The 20,112-nt window shown below is 37.5% G+C and overlaps 1 long non-coding RNA gene across 1 annotated transcript; it reads right to left on the minus strand.

Moving 5' to 3' along the window:
- Nucleotides 1–2,714: 2,714 nt before the first annotated feature.
- On the minus strand, nt 2,715–7,630 carry LOC148184822 (uncharacterized). The gene is made up of 4 exons (XR_015771899.1): nt 7,500–7,630; nt 7,087–7,138; nt 5,802–5,899; nt 2,715–4,873 (listed from the first exon to the last, which is right to left on the minus strand). It is a non-coding gene; the product is annotated as an uncharacterized LOC148184822 (long non-coding RNA).
- Nucleotides 7,631–20,112: the final 12,482 nt, after the last annotated feature.

Raw genomic sequence — 20,112 nt, forward strand, 5'->3', positions numbered from 1 at the left:
CAACACTTAAACCTTGGGTTACACAAAAAAAGACTACAGAAATATGAATATAAATAGCTATGCAGACCTCTGTTGGGAAGTACATGAAAAGACAAACAAATGTAAGAAATGGCCTTTCAGAATACCCAGAAGAGACAAAATTTTGCTTTGATTAGTTTTTACAATATTTGTCAGATATAGTATTCCAGTATCAACAAAATAGGGCATTGACTCATATTTCAGTAACTTCAGTTTAAAAAACCCAAACTGTCTTGATAATAGCACGAGGAGTTGAACATTTAAAGGTCTATAATCAGTCCTCACACGCTAACACGAGGTCAAACATGTTTGGAATATGGTTCTATCAAACATGGGCCATTAATCTGTTACTCAGACATCTCCTAAAGCAAGCAACTGCAGCAGAACAGACTCCCAGGCAGGGCTCACCAAACCTGGCAATAAGTAAGGTGCCATAGTTCTCCCTGAAACTGAAACAGTTAAAATGTCATTTTTCAAGACTATTAGGTTTGAGGTAAAACTAATGTCAATTAATTTCTTAATTAAAACCAGCTATTTCTTTCTTTCTTCAGACTTTAAATTCTGCGGCTCCTATGACACTGAAGGAACATATTTGTATGTAATGCAAAAAATTTGGGGTGTGAGTTTTGATTTTATAGGGAAAATATTTTCTGATCATTTTCAAAGACTATGAGGCAGCATTTTGGTGACAGAGAAAATGTGCCTAGATTGGAAACTCACAAATATTCAGTGACCTTCCTGCCATTGTCCTCCCATCCTTTCACACTAAATACAGATGAATCAAGGCACAGTTTTGGCACAAAGAGAGATCAAGTCACATCTGTTGAGGAGCAAGCTAGAAAGTGGTGAACATTTAATAAATTAAGATCTTTACAGTCTATGAAGGAGCTGGAATCTAAGAGATTACTAAAGCCTCATTTGAGTTTTAATCTAAGGATTAATCTAAAACTGTGACTAATGCACTTTGGAGGCTTAATGTTCCATCAGTTATGTTAAAGCATATGCTAAAAATTTACATGATCAAGAATATGTCTAAATACTGCACTAGCAGGAGTTGGTCACTGCTGAGAAAACGTGTAGTGGGAATGAACTAATTATGGGGGAAAGCTTCCTTCTTCAGTGGAATTAATTGTGAAAAAAAATTGTTTTCCTTCATAATATCAAAAGGGAGTTCCACGTTCAACCGCAGTTTGTGGACTAAGCTCACACTATCCTCTTTACCCATGTTAGTCACATGAGGATTCTGCATGTTTGATAACTAAAATAACATGAAACCTTACAACATAAAACCCTACAACCTCTCTAACCTACAGCTTCAGAGGAAGAGGCTTTCAGGGCACACTTTGAAAGACATTATCTTTTCAAGGAAGTGTTGGATGCCTTTAAAATCATGAAAATTTAAGCAGTTTCAAGTGAGGTACTAGAATCTGTCTCCTTTAATAGACTCTTGTCTGAACTTTTCTGCTCCTGAACCTCTAATAAACTTTATTTTGGTATCTTGCTGTTATTAAAACATTTTTTTTCAGAGTGTCACAGCGGGGTTAATGTATAGGAATCTCTTTTAAAGACAGAGATTACATTTTTAGCTCCCTCAAAATTCTGCTGATTTGCTGGTGTATATAGACAGTGGAAATAAGGTTGACTAATAGAAGCAAGATAGCAGATGGACTTCATCCACTGCAAAATAAATTGCAACTTTTAAAATTTGCTCTGCAGAGCAACAGAGATAATAACTTTGCCCACGTCAATATGGAGAAGCCTTCCTCTTCCTGATACCTGACACACTTTCACACTCCAGGGTTCACTATAAAGCAGAATATGTTTCTGCATTAAAGGAACAATCTCCAGCAATCCACAAAGTAAATTATTCATTTATCATACTTAGCCCTGTTTCAGAGCAAAAGCTTTTATGATGACATACCTGCACTCAGATTCCTGGTTCTAGGGTTGTAAAACCAGATCATCTGTCATGATTGTCATCATTACTGTCATGACATGATGGTCATTACAACATGAGAAGAAAGGAATATTCTTACAAATTCCTTAGGCAAAGAATAAAGTCTTGAGCAATAGAAAGACAAAACATTAACCCTAAACCTGAGGCTGTTTCAAAAAGCCTTTGGAGAAAAGAAAGACAAGTTCAAAAGAGGGATGAGTTTTCTCTACCTTGGCTGGTGGTAAAATAAGCCTAAGCTCAACTCTTTGCATGATCAGCACTGAAGGAGACTTAAAAAAATAGAAGTGGCAAGGGTCAAGACTAGCTGGGTCTTTCATCTTCATCCCTGATCTTCTCCATTGATTTGCCAACTTGAAATACCTGCTGCAGGATAATGACCAGTCCCCTAGAGGCATAGTATTTTTAAGATGTGAAGGTTGCTACTCCTCATCTTCCTCTTTATAAAAAAAAAAAAGTCAAAGGTTCTTGAATCAGATGACTTGTTGACAGCAAACATGGTATTTGAATTATGAGCACATCAGAGAAACACATCAGTGAGTTTTGCCTCAAGAAATGTGGAAGATAAATACATAACTATAGAACACTGGAGTATAGGGGCACTGGGCTTTCCTGTAGAGTGAAGCATTAAGTATCGAAGGCTGGATGACACAAGCTGGTGTTTGGTGCTAAACATCAGCAGCTGCCCACTAAGTGTAAGGTGAGCTCCAATACAACCAGCTGTACGTGCTCAGCCAGCATGAAAAGATTCTGAACAGGAAAAACTTCCACATTTAAAAGACATCTAAATGGAAACAGGGGAGAGACAAAGAAACAAAAACCAAAAAGAAAATGAGAAAAATTGAAGAAAGCATGAGCTTGTCTCTCAGCCCAAGTAGGCACACCTTTTCTGATGTGGTTTAGCACTAAGAGGAGAGGTGAGTGTCCCCCCTGATAGGAATGTTTGCTGGCCACATAAAAGACTGGAGGGTCCTGATGCAAGATCACTGTTGATTAATGCCTTTGCCTGAAGGAGCATATTTGTTTCTGTTGAATAGCCCCAGTGAATTATGTTTCCAGAATGCCAAGGTACAGCAAAAAACCCAAATCATCTCCATGCCTACTAAAATTTAAGTAACCTCTATTGAATACTTTAATACCAGTCTTTTCTGTCCATCTAAATCAATAAGAAGGATTATCTGCTACTAATGAGAGTCCATGAAGAGACATGTTTTTCCCCAAATTACAAGAAACTGGAATAAAGAACCAGAAGGAAAACAGTAGGAAAAACAGTGTGATTGTGCTTATCAAAATGCTCAGACAGTTATGATAGTTCATGCTCAGGACTTTCAGATACTGTGTTTCATGTCAAGAGGGATCCACTCAAAATCATTTTACAAAAAACTTTTTTGAAAATTGGAGATGGCTGACATGGATGGCATGTATTTATTTTTTTTGTATTTTTTATTTTTCTAGTCAGACATCATTCTCTTAGCTTCAAAATTAATCAGAAGCAGTGAGCAAACCAAATATTTTTCCAAAGTAAAAAAACAACGACAGAGAAAGCTCAGCAAGGAACTGATTTAAATTATTCTTGCCAAAAAAGTAAAAGAAATACATACTTCTACTGTAACTGGATACTGAATCTAAAATCACAATAACAATTCTCTTCTGAGAGGGGACAGAACTTAGGCCAACACATATGGGGCAAAAAAAATCTTTTAGAGTGGTTTAAAGAAAATGTCACCTATATTTTTGGAAGAAGAATTGACAATATATTCATGATTTATTAACTTTCACGTGGCCATGGCTGCTCTTTCAAAGATAGGTTGCACAATCAAAACACCCACAACACTTTTTGGCTCCAGAGGTTTCCAAAACTTACTGACTTGGTTCTGAAGTAGTTTTTGCCTTTCCTTCTCTCAGGTCAAAGATACAAGTGGGCAGGACAAGTTTCTTTGTGGGGTATTGTGTCTGGAATGCCTCTCTTTCTGGGAATAAGGTTAATGAGTGGGAAAAAAGAGAGACTGAGCTAATTTATAGTGATAACAGAAAAAGGAACATAATTTCAAAATGCAAACCTTATCTAAACTGCTTAGGGACTTTAAGTTCTTTTGTATTTTATCAGTATTATCAGCTGTACTTTTGCACTCTAAAGTTATTTTTAAGCCAAAGTGGAAGATAAAATTGTAAGATAAATACTAAAATGAAAAGAACAGAGACCTAGAAATCTCTTAAGAAAGTCAATTGTTAAGACCCTTTCTTATAGTACTGACAAGTAAGCTGTTCTCAATTATTTTGCCAAAATATTCAGAGGCTTTAATTCATGTAAACAGAGCCTTCCCCAGTTTAAACTGAAAAGTACACAGGCATACTCAGGCATATTTCATCCTTCTTTCCACATTCACTGCTAATTTTGTAGCTCCAACACAGTGAGTGGGGGCCCAATGTGTCTATTAGTGGTGAAACCGCAATTCCAAATGCCAGTAAAGACACTGAAGCCAAGAAAAATTTGTCACTGTAGAAATTTTGACTGGGTTCTTGTGAAACTCAAGCATATTATACACAACTCCTTTGACCTCTCCAGAGTTTCTTCAGTTTCACCCTTGCTGGAGCAGAAGTAAAATCTTTCTTTTTTTTTTCCTCCAGTTATTTATGCTTCATTGTCTCCTTTGACAAAACATTACTTTCCAAAGAAGAATTTTCCTTTGCATTTCTTTCCATTCTTCATTTGCACAGAATATAACATTTTCTGAAGAGTTTACATCCTTGTGCTGGACCTAGTAGAACAGTCTCAACATATCTGCATAGGCAGAGAAAACTCATTTCTGAAAGGAAACCAACCTTCCTTCCTTCCTGCCTTCATTTTTTGAAATTATGAAATCAGGGGAGAAGCAATCCAAATAAGCTGTGGAAGTCACTCTACAAAAAAGAGAGGAATAAACTTATGTACATTACCTCATGGCTATCCCACTGTTTTTATCTCATATATGTAGACGTAAGTACAGTATCTATTTATCTTAAGAATTTCCTGAAGCAAAATGAATATAGAAAAATCTCAAATACATGTAGCAATGAGAAAAATCTGGGATGTAAATTCCAGTGACTGATTTACATTCAATAGACTCCTTTACCATTTGCTTCTCAGATTTCATTGATCCTCCTTTCTGCAACTTGTACCACCTGCAGGTTTCTTTCATTTCTTTATAAATAGAGTCACTTGAGGTAAACCAGGCCACTATCAAACACCCAGTGGCCAGTGCAGTGCAGTATTTTCTTAGAAGTCATTGAGAGGATACAGGCTCTGGGAGTCACATCCGGGGTCAGCTTGGGCACTCATTTCTAACTCTGTGCTGGGCTCAGTCAGCAGAGATGCTGGTATCCTGATGAGGACACAGGTTGTTGTTTTCCTGCGGCTGTTCCCCTGCACAGCCCAGACACGACGGGAGCTGCACAGAGGCTGCTGTCCCAGCTGCAGAGGTTGGAGTGGAACAAGCATTCACCAGTGACACAATCACTTAATCATGCTGAGTAGTGGAAGGGTCAGACAATAATCTGACCTTTGAGGAGTAACTATTAAAACAAGGAGGTCAAAACCATCCATTTCCAGAGACAGTGGTAGTAGCATACAACAGGTGTTCAGCTGGACTCAACAGTGGACTATATCCTTAAGTTCTTCCAACATACAGACCACATGTTGTTAACAACAGAATCTCCTCTCAGTCCCACCTTCACAGAATTCCACAACTAAACTAGTATTTTTTAGAATACTGTTTATGAAAGACAGCTAATAAACTTACTTTTTGAATTAGTGTCCTTTTCCTGGGAGAGGCAAACATAAGTTACATACCCTATATGCCATTTTGCACAGAAAACCATAGGTGCTCCAGATTCTTCAGAAGAGCTTCATGGACGGGCAGTGTAGTGTGGTGGGACCTATTTGGGGAGCTTGTGAGAGGACAGACAAATCAGTGCTAGTTCCTCTCCTCCAACCTCACCTAACACAGATGAGTGATAGCCTCATAGTGATTAAATAGTAATTGCTGGTGCCATGGAGATGGTACAAAGCAGCTGCTTGAAGACTGAAACCATGTGGTGGCTTTGTTGAATGCTGGAGATGCTGCTCAGCTCTGCACTCCAGCAGGATTTCATGGACAACTCTAACTCCAAAGACCACAGAACTGTATTTTTAAAGTCATGATTCATACACATTAACTAGGAAAAGTAGGACATAAAACATGCTCCTATTCTAAAGGACTTTAGTGCCAAGGCACAGTGATCTCTGACCATTCTCAAATTGTAAATTAACTGTTGGGTTTTGTTTTCCTTGATGTTCTGTTAGGTCTGAAGAATAAGAATATAATGACAGTCACAAGCACACGTAGGTAATGAAACTCTGTGACAGGGCTACTATTTTCAGAACTGCCTTCTGAAGACATTTTTTTTAATTTCAAACACATATTTAAATACATATATACACATCCAGAGATGGAGAAAGCATGCTATCCAAACTTTAATGAAATTTGTCTATTTCTCTGCAGGCTAAAGAAGAAAAAGATTTTTTTTTTCTTTGTCTTTAGATATTCATCTGAACCTCTGAGAGAGAGAGGTTAATCTGGAGTCTCAGAGTTTGTGGTCCCAACTTCCTTAGAAACATTTAATCAGCCCACTAGAGTCATTGCACTTTCTGAGTCTGTTTTTAATTTAATATCAGGAATACAGGCTTTTTTGAAAGAAAGTCCTTTTTCCTCTGAGAAGTGAGTTTTCCTGACTGCCTTTTAATGTCATATGATTAGGTAGAAGGATGCACTACAGGGATAACACATTATATGACAGAGGAGAGGGTGACCATAAGCTACCTGATATTCTCCGTATCAAATATGATTATTATATAAAATCACTCTTAGGACACTTTCAATGATTGATCAGTACTCATTTTTAGGATTTCAATGGAGTCGGGTCAGATCATATAAATGTTTTATTTTTAAATCTAAGTTGTTTTCCAGGTGCATTCTTATGTGTCTGTCACTGCTTAAATATCTTATTTAGAGAGCTAAAGAATGATATCTCACCACATAGGTAGTTCTGTGTGTATTTTGTTTTCCTGTCATAGATTATTTTACTGTGTAACTCACCTCCTTTCTGGAGAACTTTGCTACAGTTCACACAGAGGTTAACCACAGATATCTGAAAAAAAAATAAAAAAATGATCCTTTCACACTAATGGATAAGTATTAATTTCATGCTCCTTTTTAGAATTTAATAACATTGCTCTTGCATATAATTTTTAATTTAGAATTTATCTTATGCATATATATAAATATTTTGTGAGCTTAAGACCAAATTCTATCCTTATCTATAATAATGAAAAAATATTAAAGAACAAAAAATAGTTCTTACTGACAAAGTAAGAACTGAAATAAGCTTCAGCTTTGTGTATTGACTTTAAGTCATGAACAATAGTAAGAGTAAGATAATTCAGCCTTTACAACCAGTACAGAAAGCTGAATCTGTCTCATTTTCAGCATTAGCAATACATGAAACCCACCTGGGAATCCTGGGAAAGCCCATTCAACACTCATTTTCAGCTTTGTTTTGTTTTTCTCCTCCCACTTCCCAGCCTACATGAACACTGAAGGACATACAATCCGTGTTGTTTTCCCACCTGTAATGAAGTACGCTGGGGCAAAAACCTCGCCAGAAAACTAGGCTATAAATGGTCTCTTAACCCATTACAGCTGCACCAGACGTATAAATTGGCTGCATGTGTTGTGTTCTTTCACTTTAAATACACTCTACCTTTGGAGGTTATTCTTTAAGCTATCTTCTGTTGCCATAGGCACACTAGGTTGAACAGATCTAGTTAAACACAAACAAGACAAAAATAAAACGTGTGAACCTGTGCCTTGAGAAAAAGACACCCTGCCTTTTCCAAGGATTCCACAGAATGAGCATTTTTGACAATATTTATATATGCTGGGTTTTCAACTCTACCTTGGACCTCCAGCGTACAACGATTCTACACATACACACCCACACTGTACACACATTGGCATATGGTATTTACAGTACACCTTCCATATTATCATATAACTTTCTTATTTCCCACTATGAAACACAGAGAAAATTTATGCTGTGTTGCATACAGTATGCTGTGTTCAAGTGAACTTTACTACATACAAAGTTTCAAGAGCAGGTCTGTGCGAATCATTAACTTTTCAAAAGGCACCAGTTCCCTTCTGTCACTAATGACATGCGTAACAGTTTAATGTAATGCTACTTTTAATTATCAGAGCCCTTTCTTTTAAATATCAAATTTCCCTCTCTAAATTGTCCTGAGTTCTCTTTACAGTCTCATCTGTCACTGTAAATGTCATCACTTTATTCCTTCTTTGGATGCAGTGACAGGCCCACTCTTATCCCCAGCTTTATCTCTTTTTCCATCCTTTATTGTACTACAAAGATGCCTCTTTCATAGTTTACAGCTGTATCCGCTTTCCACACGTGGCAAATGATTGCCTCGGTAAAGGTATTTTCTGTTTCAATCTTGCATTTTCCCAAGGGAGAACAAAAGGGACAAGCTTTCTGGAGTTGGTTTCACTGAGAAAATTGTTTAGAATTGCCTCATTCCTCAACAGATTAACGAATGCATACAATCCCGGCTTAAGTGCTATTGTACAGCACAATTTGTCCATTATACTTTGTCCCTTCCATTTATAAAACCCCCTCACCAATTAAAGTAATACAGCCTTCCAATACCTGCTCCCAATTAAATCTGAGCTGTATTACCTGCCTTGATGCAGCTGGTCACAGATTCCTACCACTTACTAGCATTCATTAGCCCAATTCATTATACAAGGGCTGGTGGCAGGAATTCAAGCTACCGGCTTTATTCAGGGGCCATCAAAATTATCAGCTTTCAGCACAAGGCCCCAGTAAGAACAGGATTAAGTGAAGGGAGAGGGAATTCATACAGTAGCGAAATGCCATTGTTTCTACTTTGCTCATGTCTCTTCTAGATCAGTGCATCAGGAGCATCCACTGGGTGTACAAAAGAAGACAGCTGGTCACAATTGGAAGAAAGCCTTTTGCTCATTTGCTTTCAGTATAGCTCCTAATTTTGTTTTCCTGTGCCTCTTGCCTCCCAGCCTCCTTGCTCCAAAAGATCTCCTATTGTCTGATCTAGAGCCTACTTACAGATGTGATCATTAACCACTTAATGTCTGCTGCTGCAGACTGGCTCACTACAGTTTAAAGACAAGCTTTCACTTACTGAGATGAAAAAAAACCCTAATTTTTCTGACAAGATGAAAAATTGCTGGATTGCTGAGGTTTTACTGCCCAGTGTAATAGGGCTTTTCCAGGCCTTTGGTGCTCCCAGGATGCTCTGCTAGGTGATAGTGTGCGCTGTGGCAGGTCGTGTAGAAGGAAAAGCCATCTGCCACTCTGAAGCGGTTTAAGTGTCAATGACCACTCTGTAGGTGAGCTTCCAGAATTTTCTGGCTGATGGTGACAGTAAGACAAGCAGCCCCACCATAAGCTTTGGGGCTATCACAAGGAAATATGACAGAGAAAAAGGGAGATTTACTCTTGCCTGCTGCTTGGAGGTAGCACAACGCTGTCACACTCCAGCTGTGCCCAGTCCAAAGAAGACTGTGTCCATGTCTTGGTTTGCTGCTGGCCTGTCTGAGGATGGTGCAAGCAGGGAGATTAAAGAGACAGGAGAAAAAAAAATAATATTTCCTGTGAATGTAGTGAAGGGAGGGGCTTGAAAAATTCAATCTAGACAATTTTGGATCAATTTTAAGCTAATTCTTTACTGCAAACACTCATCTCTTGTCAAGGATCAGCAACATATGCACATCCATAGCATTTTTTAAGGTGGTGGAGGATGTATATTAGTGTTTTCCTCTCAATTAACTTCTAGGCAATTTTCCCAGCTAAATACATAGCATCTTTGGCAACATGCCAACCAAAACCTTAAGACCCAACGCTAAATTCTGTACTTATACAGGCAGCTTAGATTTTCATGTGGTGAACTGGAAGAATGCCAGTAGCTCCCACCATAAACCTAGCAGTAGGAACACTATATATATTTTTTTATCAAGAAACTCTACTTTACTTTTCTAAGACCACTTCAAAACTGCACCATTTTAATGTTCCTTTAGCACAAAATAAAAGAAAGATTTAACCTGCTATTAAATTAACCCAATTAGCCATTTATTTCATGTAACCTTACACTTCTGATGGCATTAAATCAAACACACCAACATGTGGATTTTTTCTTTTTTTTTTTTTTTTTTTTTTTTTTTGTAAGTTATGGTAATTACACACTGCCTGCTAGACAATAAATTTCTCGCTAGCCTTTTGCCCTGTTCTTTCCCTGTGGAAGAGGATTATTAGAAATTAGAACAGAAGCATTTCAGGACCCCTCCTCATATAATGCTGTCCTGGAAAAAGATGGAATACCTATGCACCTTAAGGCATAAAATAAAAAAAAAAATTAAAATAAAAAACGAGAAAAATGGGGGTTAAGGAAAAAACAAAAAGAAAAAAATGAAAAAAAAGGGGGGGGGGGGAAGGAAAAAAAATAAAATCTTTACAAAGGGCTGTCTTCCAGGCATGATAAACTGAAGTGCAGGTGAGAGCAGACTCTATATGTTGTCCCTGTCATTGGACTCAGATCATGTACCAAAGGCCACTGTTAACTGAATTTTATGTTTTTTCCACTATCTTTTTTTCTTTTTTTTTGAGGGGTGGGCAGGTGAAGCAGGGAATGGGGAGAAAGAAAACCCATTTCAAGTAAAAACTGGCCAGAATCCATGATCAGAATGCCCAAATCTGTCTCTGACACATTCATAAAGACAGAAGCCAAACAACCATGTGTGGCACAACTGCCACCAAGGGTGATGCTCTGGCCCTCCTTTGCCCTCCCGGCAGCGTCTTTTGTGGCCAGGTCGCCTTTGCTGCTGCCCTGTGCCTGCAGCTAGTGTCCTGCATTTGCTGGTGCCGTTTTGTCCCATTGTCAGGCGGTCGGTGAGGCAGGTCTGTCCCAGAGCGATGAGGAGCTGCGGCCGCCGCAGCGTGCCCGGGGTCCTGCCCGCAGCGCTGCGCTGAGCGCGGTGCGCAGCGCCCCACGACAGGGCTCGGGGCAGCTCCTTCCCATTGCACACCGAGCCACATTGTGTGCAGCTCTGGCAGGAAACTCCCAGCAGCATACTGGGCATCCTCACAAAGCAGGGAGAGTGCCCTCCTTGGTTCTGTTTAGATGTCTTCTTCGGGGCTTACTTTCAAAGATGGCTCTGACTTCTGACCCTGCTGCAGATGGCTTAACTGTTGCCTTGGCAGACTGCCACTCACATCCTGTTTCCAGTCTCACGTTCTCTTTCCTTTGCAACGTGGGTAACCCTGCTCCCGGCTTTTAATTTCTCCTCCTTTCCCCCCTTCCCCCTATCCACCCCTCCCTTCTTTTCTAGCTCCCCTGGCAGGCACAGCTCCTTGGCTCGAGAAGCTTGTTAGGTATTTCTCATCAAAGATTTTATTCTTCCTTGCATAAAGTTCACCCACGATGACAAAACTAATGAATGACTGTAAGAAGCACCATGATATTCTAGCTAAAGGAAGTGAAAAGAATGCCTGAAGTGTCTTTCCTTCTTTCTTTTTTTTTTTTTTTCTTCCCTGGCTGTCAATGCTTTAATTTATCAATTAACTTCACTTGCAACCCTAGCAAGCATTAACAATCTTTTGAATCTTATGTGGGTTTTTAAATATGAAGAGCTTTGTTATCTTCACAGACTTTTAAAGATAGATTGATAAACTGTAAATAGTACAAATTTGACATGGCATCTTGAATTGATATATCTAGAAGACTTTTGAAATAAATTACTTCCAACTCTTTATCTGTTATTAACTCTTCAGGAATCACAAAGTATTCAGCAACGTGAAATATGAACAGTTCTGAATCTGAAATAATCTGAAAATATATGCCCATTACTGTTTAATTCAAATTCAGTACTGGAGAAGTTCAATCCTTTTAATTTTGTTTCTTCACTCTTGAGAAAATTTTGCATGTCAATTCCTTACTTTACCTTTAAAAAAATATTGCCTCTCTAAAACATGTCCTCTGCAGTTCTGGATTTACATATCTTTGTATTCAAATGTAAAGATTTAAAATTTTAACTTGCAAAATACTTGAAATCACATTTTTAATGCAGAATTGCACTCGGGTCTACATAAACACCCTTGGACTAACAAGAACCAGATTAGGATTCTTCTTTTCTGGTTTAATTCTAAAGTAGGCTGAAGCAGGGAGCAAAGGGAATGAGCATGTCCCAAGCTGACACACCTTATGGTGGTGGAGAAATTAATAGAAAGCCTATTGGGAAAAAACTGTTGTAAAGTCTGACCCACAAATTCTGACATAAAACGGGACATGTGTTTACACATGTGTTTTGCTGCTCTGAGATGCACTGTTACATACCATACTGTTTCTACCTTTCTTGGGATTTTCACTTAATCCTGAAAAAACAAGGCTTGAAGTGTTCAAGAAAAGGTAGTTCTTAGGATGAGAACAGAATTTCCTCAAAGGAAAATGAAAAACTTTGCTGTGGATTAACCTTGTCCCTAATTCCTATTACCTGAAATGTTTGATGCTGTTGTGTGGTCTGATTCTTAAGCAGCTAATGGCTACCAAGTAATTCAAAACATTCCTGTCTGCTAGCTAAACAGATTTCTTATTTTAGTCCAAGCCAACTGCTCTGCCTCTGTGGAATCATCTTTTCCAGACACTAGGTTTTTCTGGTGAAAATACCAAGTACATGTGTGTCAGCTTCACCTTTACAGATCTGTGCTATGATTGCTTCTTTTTAGATTACTCCTAGATATAGCACTGGGTAAATAAACAAGGATTTCCCATCTCTTCACCTTATTTACTTAAAATATGAGAGTTACTTATGCACATACAGACAAAAAAACACACACACACAAAAAAAAAAGGGGTAAAAGAAAAAGAAGCATGCACACTTTCAGGATTCATCTTTGCAAGAAGATTCTTCCATTTATTTGCATTGCCACAGCTGTTCACTGTGGTGAAAACAAACTTGGAAACACCTTTTCCAACCTTACTCAATAACAATCTCAGATGTTATGGTACTGCCGCTTTTTGGTTTTGAATTTTTTGCCTTCCGTAGACTGGATCATTCCTTATTTTTGTGGGTACACAGTAGGTTCTTCTGACATCTGTAGTGCCTCTTGCCTGGGATGTATTATATTTGCAAAGACACTGGATTTTCAGAGATTTGTAGGAAAACAGCTGGTTTTCTTACATGCTGTTGTTCTCCAGGGGAGGTAATCCAGCTTGCAGACTGTGATCCCTTGGGGATCTTTGGCCGTAGCCGGACAGTGTGCGCTTGCTGTCCGTGTTTCACATAAACCATTCAGCTGTGTGTTCAGCTACAATACCACAAGTTATTGGAACTTCACTTTGATACTTCAGACATTTCCATAAAAATATTCAGTGATGTGTAGATACTGCCTTCAAATGATTTTGGTCTTTCGTTTTTTCAGAGTAGTGGCTTAGCAACTGCACACAGGAAGAGACTACTCTGCAGGTAGCACTGATGACACCTTTCTGCTCTTCCATCTGTACTCAAAATGAACAGGAGTTTCCACAGGTATGATTAGATGCTTTACACAGCTGAAGTAAATGTTTTTACTGTCCTCATTTTTCTTGGCCAATTCCTCCTTGAATTTTTGTACAATTTCTGCTGTTGTGTTTTGCACTATTGATTTAAGACATTAAGAAAGATAGACATATAAATTTCTATGATTCACTCTGGAAGTAGTTATTCTTTTTTTTTTTTCTCTCCTTTGGCACTATTCTGTTAATTCTGTGTTTTTGTTCAATATATTCTGTATCAAAAGCAAAAAAGCAAAGTTGTTATGCTTGTAATAGACACACCAACCTTATTATGTCTTTTGAAATCTACTTTTACTGCTTACTCTTTTTTGTTCTAACAAAGCTGCTTGAAATCTTGTTCCTGATAGGATTTAGTTTAATTTATACGTGACATTTTGAAGTGCATACCTTCTTTCTGTGAAACTACATGAAAAAAAGCATGTTCCATGGTTTTCTTCTATGGCTTCTCTTCATCTTCTACTTGCACCTCTCTGTGGTTTTATGATCATGTAAGAAGTTGTGATGGTGCAGAAGTTGGAGCCTTGCCCCAAATGCTCTCCAGGACTTTGTAAAGTTCTACAAGTCTTGCTATTCCACCATCTACACAGATGAAATTTGATTAAATTTGCAACTTTCAATGACAATGAGAAATATTTTTTTTTGTTTAATTTAAGAATAAATAATGCTATATTGATATCAATGGTCTCCACCTGTACCTACAAAATTGATCAAACTGGTCAGACCAGTGATCTAGTTCCATTCTCTAACCGTGAACAATAGCAGACACATAGAGAACAACATAAGAACAGGGAAACAGCTCTGATACTTTCCAGCTCCCAGCACTGGAACTTATTAAGCCATGGATAGCAGCTTTGGGCTTAATAGTCCTTGATGGATTTTTTCTTCCAAGAATAGGGAGCAATCTCAGAATTTCACACTGGTAACACCTTATGTCAAAAATTCTACTACTTAACTATGTCTGCATTGACATTTCTGAGATTCCTGACCACAATTCACCCTTTCACATAACTTTTTGACACCATGTGTGTTCAAAAACTTGTGTGAATTTTCTGCATTTTTAAATTTGTATTTCATGTACCTTTTTATCTGATAAAGCTCCATCTTCAGAAAGAAGTGTTAAAAATAGCTAAACTTTTCTCCAGACTCACCATAAGATGAAAATTAATTATCATTGTGGAATCCAAGGTTGAGGAGTTTATTTGGTTTTATTTTTGCAAGGATTGATTCATGTTTTGACTTCCATATTTTTATAGGGGATTTTCTAGAAGATTGTGAGCTTCATAGGGTGTTCTCTTTCTCTCCAGACTTTTGAAGATATTGTCACCTGCAGAGTGATTTGCACAGGCAGAGCAGTCTTGAATCTGAAACAATCTCATAGATACTACATGACTAGTTCCTTTCTGAACCAAAAGATCCTTTCTGATCTTTCTCCACTGTACAAAACCTTTCTGTAATTCTAATACCACGTCTCAGTATTGGTTTGAAAACAGAATAAACTTTTGGAAAGTTTTTTCTTTGCATTTATCATTTTGTTCACACACTGGATATAACAGATGCTGTACACATCCTGCCATTTTCATGGATGTGGACAATATTTCTGCTGAGCAAAGGGGCAGACATTTCCTATAGTTTTTGTTCTGGGATGTCACTCATTCAGTCACATGGTCAGCTGTAAATGTTAGTATTATGTCTTCCAGAAACTGTATCCAGGAACATACTAGTTATAAAAACTGTAGAACCAAGGTATTTAGGCTTGATTCACCGTTTTCCTTTTCCTTATTCTGTTTTGTAACCAAACAGTATCATTGTTGCTAAAACTCTCTCCTTGTAGGTGTTCTCCAACTGCATTACTCCCACTGCTTCACTGCTTGCCTATGTGATGTACTCAAACATAATGTCTGGGGTAATTATCTTCCTCAGGAATGGGCGTTTCTTTTCCCTGGCATGGTGCAATCCAGTACTGTTGCAAGTGTGCATCAGTGGATTTCTGTCACTCTTTTCAACAGAAATACTGCACAAAAAGGGGCATTCCTCTCCCCACTATGAATTCCTTTCTGGTGAAAGTATGTATTTTATCACAGCCTGACATTTGCATACTGGTACTTCTAAATAATTTCATATCAATTTAGATATCTGGATAAGTAAAATAATTTGAGTATCCTATTGAATTATTTTTCTAATCCTTGCAATTTTCTTTCAATTACTTTTGATTTGGATCCTGTATAGTACAAATTTTATGCATTTCCATATTTTAAAATATATGGGGTTTATTTCAATCTAGTGAGTACATTCTTAGCTATTTTAGTGGGACATTTCTCTAAATTCTCTTTTTTTTAATTTCTTTTTTTTTTTTTTTTAAAGTAGGAAATCTTGCACCTTTTATTTTTCAAGGCAAACAAGCTCAAATAGGTTAAACAGGCCATCTGGATTTTCTCCCTCTTCTTTACTGAACTTACTTCCAGCAACCCATGCACTGTAGATACTGCTGCCATTTTGCATGGTACATAATAGCAAAAGAATAGCTATTTAGATTTACAGATTGCTTATTAAGAAGATATGGTAAAGATATAATCTCATTTCATTCTTTCTGTCCTTAGTCCTATCTTCTGATTAGTTTCAGTAAGCCACGCTTTATTTCTAACACCATGATTTTTTTTTTCCCTTTGTATAAGGCTCACATTAATGTGGAATAAATAGAGAAGGGCATGCTAAAAAAAAAAAATAAAAAAAATTAGCATGACAAATTTGAAGTATACTTTCTATCTTGCCAGCTCAGCTGAATTCAGCAAAATGGGGAGAGGACGAAGTAAGATTGCTCCATGAGGAAGATTCCTAGTGTCAGCCTTTGGTAAGAGATATCACTGCTTATGGAAAAGCTGCATTAACACTGTCTTGGATTTGTTATTTATTTAAGTGGTTTCACATAGGACACCAGATGTCTCTATATGTAACAGAGTAGATGGTGTGGAGAAAATACTTTCTGGAATCCAGAAGACATAATATATGTATATGAATATAAATATACCTTCATGTGTATACACACATACACACACACACACACACACATATATATATATATATATATATATATATATATTGCTTGCTTGTGTATACACATACACCGAGACAGCATGGGTGAACTTCTACAAAATTTCATCAGCCGAATCTAGTGGATATTATTTCACAGATGGTTGGAAGGACCAAGAATTCTCTTTGTGCTAGGACTTCCGTCACTTCCCAAAGGAGCTATACAGTATAATCAGTTTGATATACACGTGCAGTCATTTATATTCACACATTTTATGCAACTTTGACTCACACTTCCTTTCTCCTATTCTCCATTTTGACAATTAATGTGTTTTGTTACTGAAGCAGCTAAAACATGCAGGATCATTTTTCTCCTATGACACTCAGTTCACCATCAGTTTCAGAGATGTCGTTCTCTGACAACACATAAAACAAGTATGAGCTTTATTTAGGCATTTTGGAGTCAGTTTTTGTTTTCTAATTCTCCATTTCTGTTTAGACCTTTAAGTAAAAATAGCTGCAAGACAGAAATGTCGTTACTACAGCTTCTCCTTCAGGGCTGTATTTCTTCAGTCACTGCTGCAAAATCTGTTCCATATAACTTTCTCTACAGGATAGCCAGGAGTTTTCAGAAACTCATTACTTTCCATCATCCCTTACTCACAAGGTTTTTTACCTAACTCTTAGATTCACTCTCTTAAATCAGTGACATTGAAACTGCTGAGCCTCAGATACATGCTCTGTATCTTCCTCTTTGAAGATGTGACCAAATGAAGACCCGATTAATGATATTTTGCATCTTGTATGCACACCAAATGATATGGAGTGAGACCTGGTATCCTCATAAAGCTACTTCTCTTGGCCATCTACCAGAATGCATGATGTATGACTGTAGCTATAGGGACCTGAACATCAACTTGTTTGTCTTCAGGACTTCTAGACACATAAGTGTCTAGATCACACCTTTTGATCCCTGTTGCAGGAATTGCAGGAAAACAATTTTAACTAGACCTCTAATAGACCAAAATGATTGAAAGGGTGGAAGAAGTGTTAACAAATAAAAGACTGACCTACTGCTCAAGGCAGGTAGCACTACATGTCAAGACTGAGTAGAAGACAGGTTTTAAAAGACCTCATATCCCTGATGTAGGTAGGTTTGATCTTCCACAGGGCAAAGTATTTCAATCTCTGTAGGATGCCCATTCATCATTGTTCTATTCATCACCTCCGAAAATCAGTGGATAGGTCGGTTTTAGCCCAAAACCAGTATATGCAGTAGCATACTGAACAAAATAGCATAAGAAGAAGGCAGAAGAGAAAAAGAAGGGAATATTTGTACTTGTTAGCATTGAATGCTTAACTTAGAAGCCAATTTTTCTAATCCTCAGCGAAGAAAGACAGATTACCCTGGACCAAAAGCTCTTACAGAGGTGTCCAGAGAAAACCCTTATGGTGCTACAGAGAATGTGGCAAATGACTCTCAACTCCCATTACTACTCTCCAATTACTTCTATCTGCCCCTAATTCCATGGTGGGGTCAACCAGAAGGAATAGTGATTAGTTTCACACTCAGTTTCAGATATTCAGCATCAGAGCTGCAAAAAATAACAAAAAAGGATCAAGAAAACATATAGAATTAAGAAAAAGGAGAATCCAAGGTCCCTTCCTTAATTTCTTGCTATAAATCCTGTTGCATATATTTTATTTGGCAGCAAGCTATTTCAATATATAACACTGACATTTTTCAAGCAAGTCAGTTCTGATTTTGAAACCTGAAAGTTTTCAAGGGTTGTGGTATCTGATATCTTCACTTTAATTTTTTACTTCTGATTCACTTCTATGATAATATAGGTGAGTTTTATTTATTTTCCTTATTTTTGATGCTTCTGCAAGTGAAACAGACAATCAGCTTCATATTAAGAGTCACAAAATCCACTAAGTGCTTACTGATATAAAATCAATGATTAACAAAACCTTTGCACGCTGGTGATGCCTTTAATAATTATTTCACAAGTCTAGACCCAGGTGTCATGATAATTACAACCAATAATGGCTCTAATACCTTTTGAATTGATTACCATGGATTTGTTCATACTTGCCAGGACAGAAATAAGCCAAAGACTGCTGCAGTTATTTTGATTTGTACCTGAAAGGTTTTCAGCCTTAAGAAAGAACTCTTTAAATTAGAAGCGAGTCTAATTGAGTGCATTTTTTCCCAGACTTCCTAAAATAGACATGAATAGTGCATAGCACACACAATATTTTTTAAAAATAGATAGAAATAACGAATACAATTTTACATAATTAATGGTAAAAACAAGAGTGAGCTGTGAACAGCAGCACCATTTATGCTAATGTCAAGATAAAATTCAGGCATAGAAATTAATTATAAAAATTAAAAATTACCTTTCCTTCATTTGAGCCAAGATGCATAGTATTTGTCCCTGGAAATAAGCATACTGGGTACTGTGCAGCCAAGGAGGCTGACAGGGGTGTCACATTTCAGTGCAGTCCTATTTGCTAATACAGAATGGAGGAGCAGGGGACCTCTTTTCTATATAAGTGATTTCAGTCATTTATTCCTCTGGAATGTTTTTGAAAGTTAGCAGTATTCAAATCATATTTCAATTTTTAATATTACACAAAGCTCTTATGATACCCTCAGATCAGCTGATATGGTAATACATGGATGACTTGCCAAGTGATGGAAAAGCATGTGCACTATGCACTTTATTAAAACCTCCAGCTGTAATCTTTGTATTCTGAAAATTACAACACTCTCATTCTGAGTATCAATAATAAAAATGCCTAACATGTTAATCAGGACTTCCCATTTTACTTTTAAACACCTAATGAGACAGCAGAAAAATAGACATATGACATTAATTCATCAATATAATGGGGAAACCAAGTCATTAAAGCCTCCTTGTATCTCATCTAAATTTAAAAAACATTTTGGGGTGTCTAACTTCAGGTTTACAACTGTCTGGGGTCCCTACACAGACAGTGAGGAGAAAGAGGGAGAGATTAGGATAACCAAGAGCAATTATGCCACAAAGGAATGTGACATTTAGCTTCTCAGCAACCTCTGAGGAGGAATTGTGAGGGGCTACCTAATACTAGATAGACATTGTTCACATTTTGACCCAAAGCTTTGAATTTACTGATGCATACAGGCAACCAGTGGCCTGTGCCACATCTAATTTGCTACCTAAGCCCACAGTTCAGCAGGCCTAATGATACTCCTTGGTGAAAAATATTAGAAGAAGCTGACTTTAGAGCCACTAGGAAAATTAAAACCTCAGGACTCATTCCCAGTTGCTAGTAGAGTAATTAATAGATTACTGAAATAAACACAGTTCAAGTATTATAATTATAGCTGTAATGCTCTCAGGGTATTCGCAGTACAAAGGCACAGGCCTCATGATTCATTCAG

The sequence above is a fragment of the Pseudopodoces humilis genome, chromosome 2 (assembly GCF_049639895.1).
Source record: "Pseudopodoces humilis isolate 2021_Gansu_Grassland_sample_001 chromosome 2, ASM4963989v1, whole genome shotgun sequence".
Lineage (NCBI taxonomy): Eukaryota > Metazoa > Chordata > Aves > Passeriformes > Paridae > Pseudopodoces > Pseudopodoces humilis.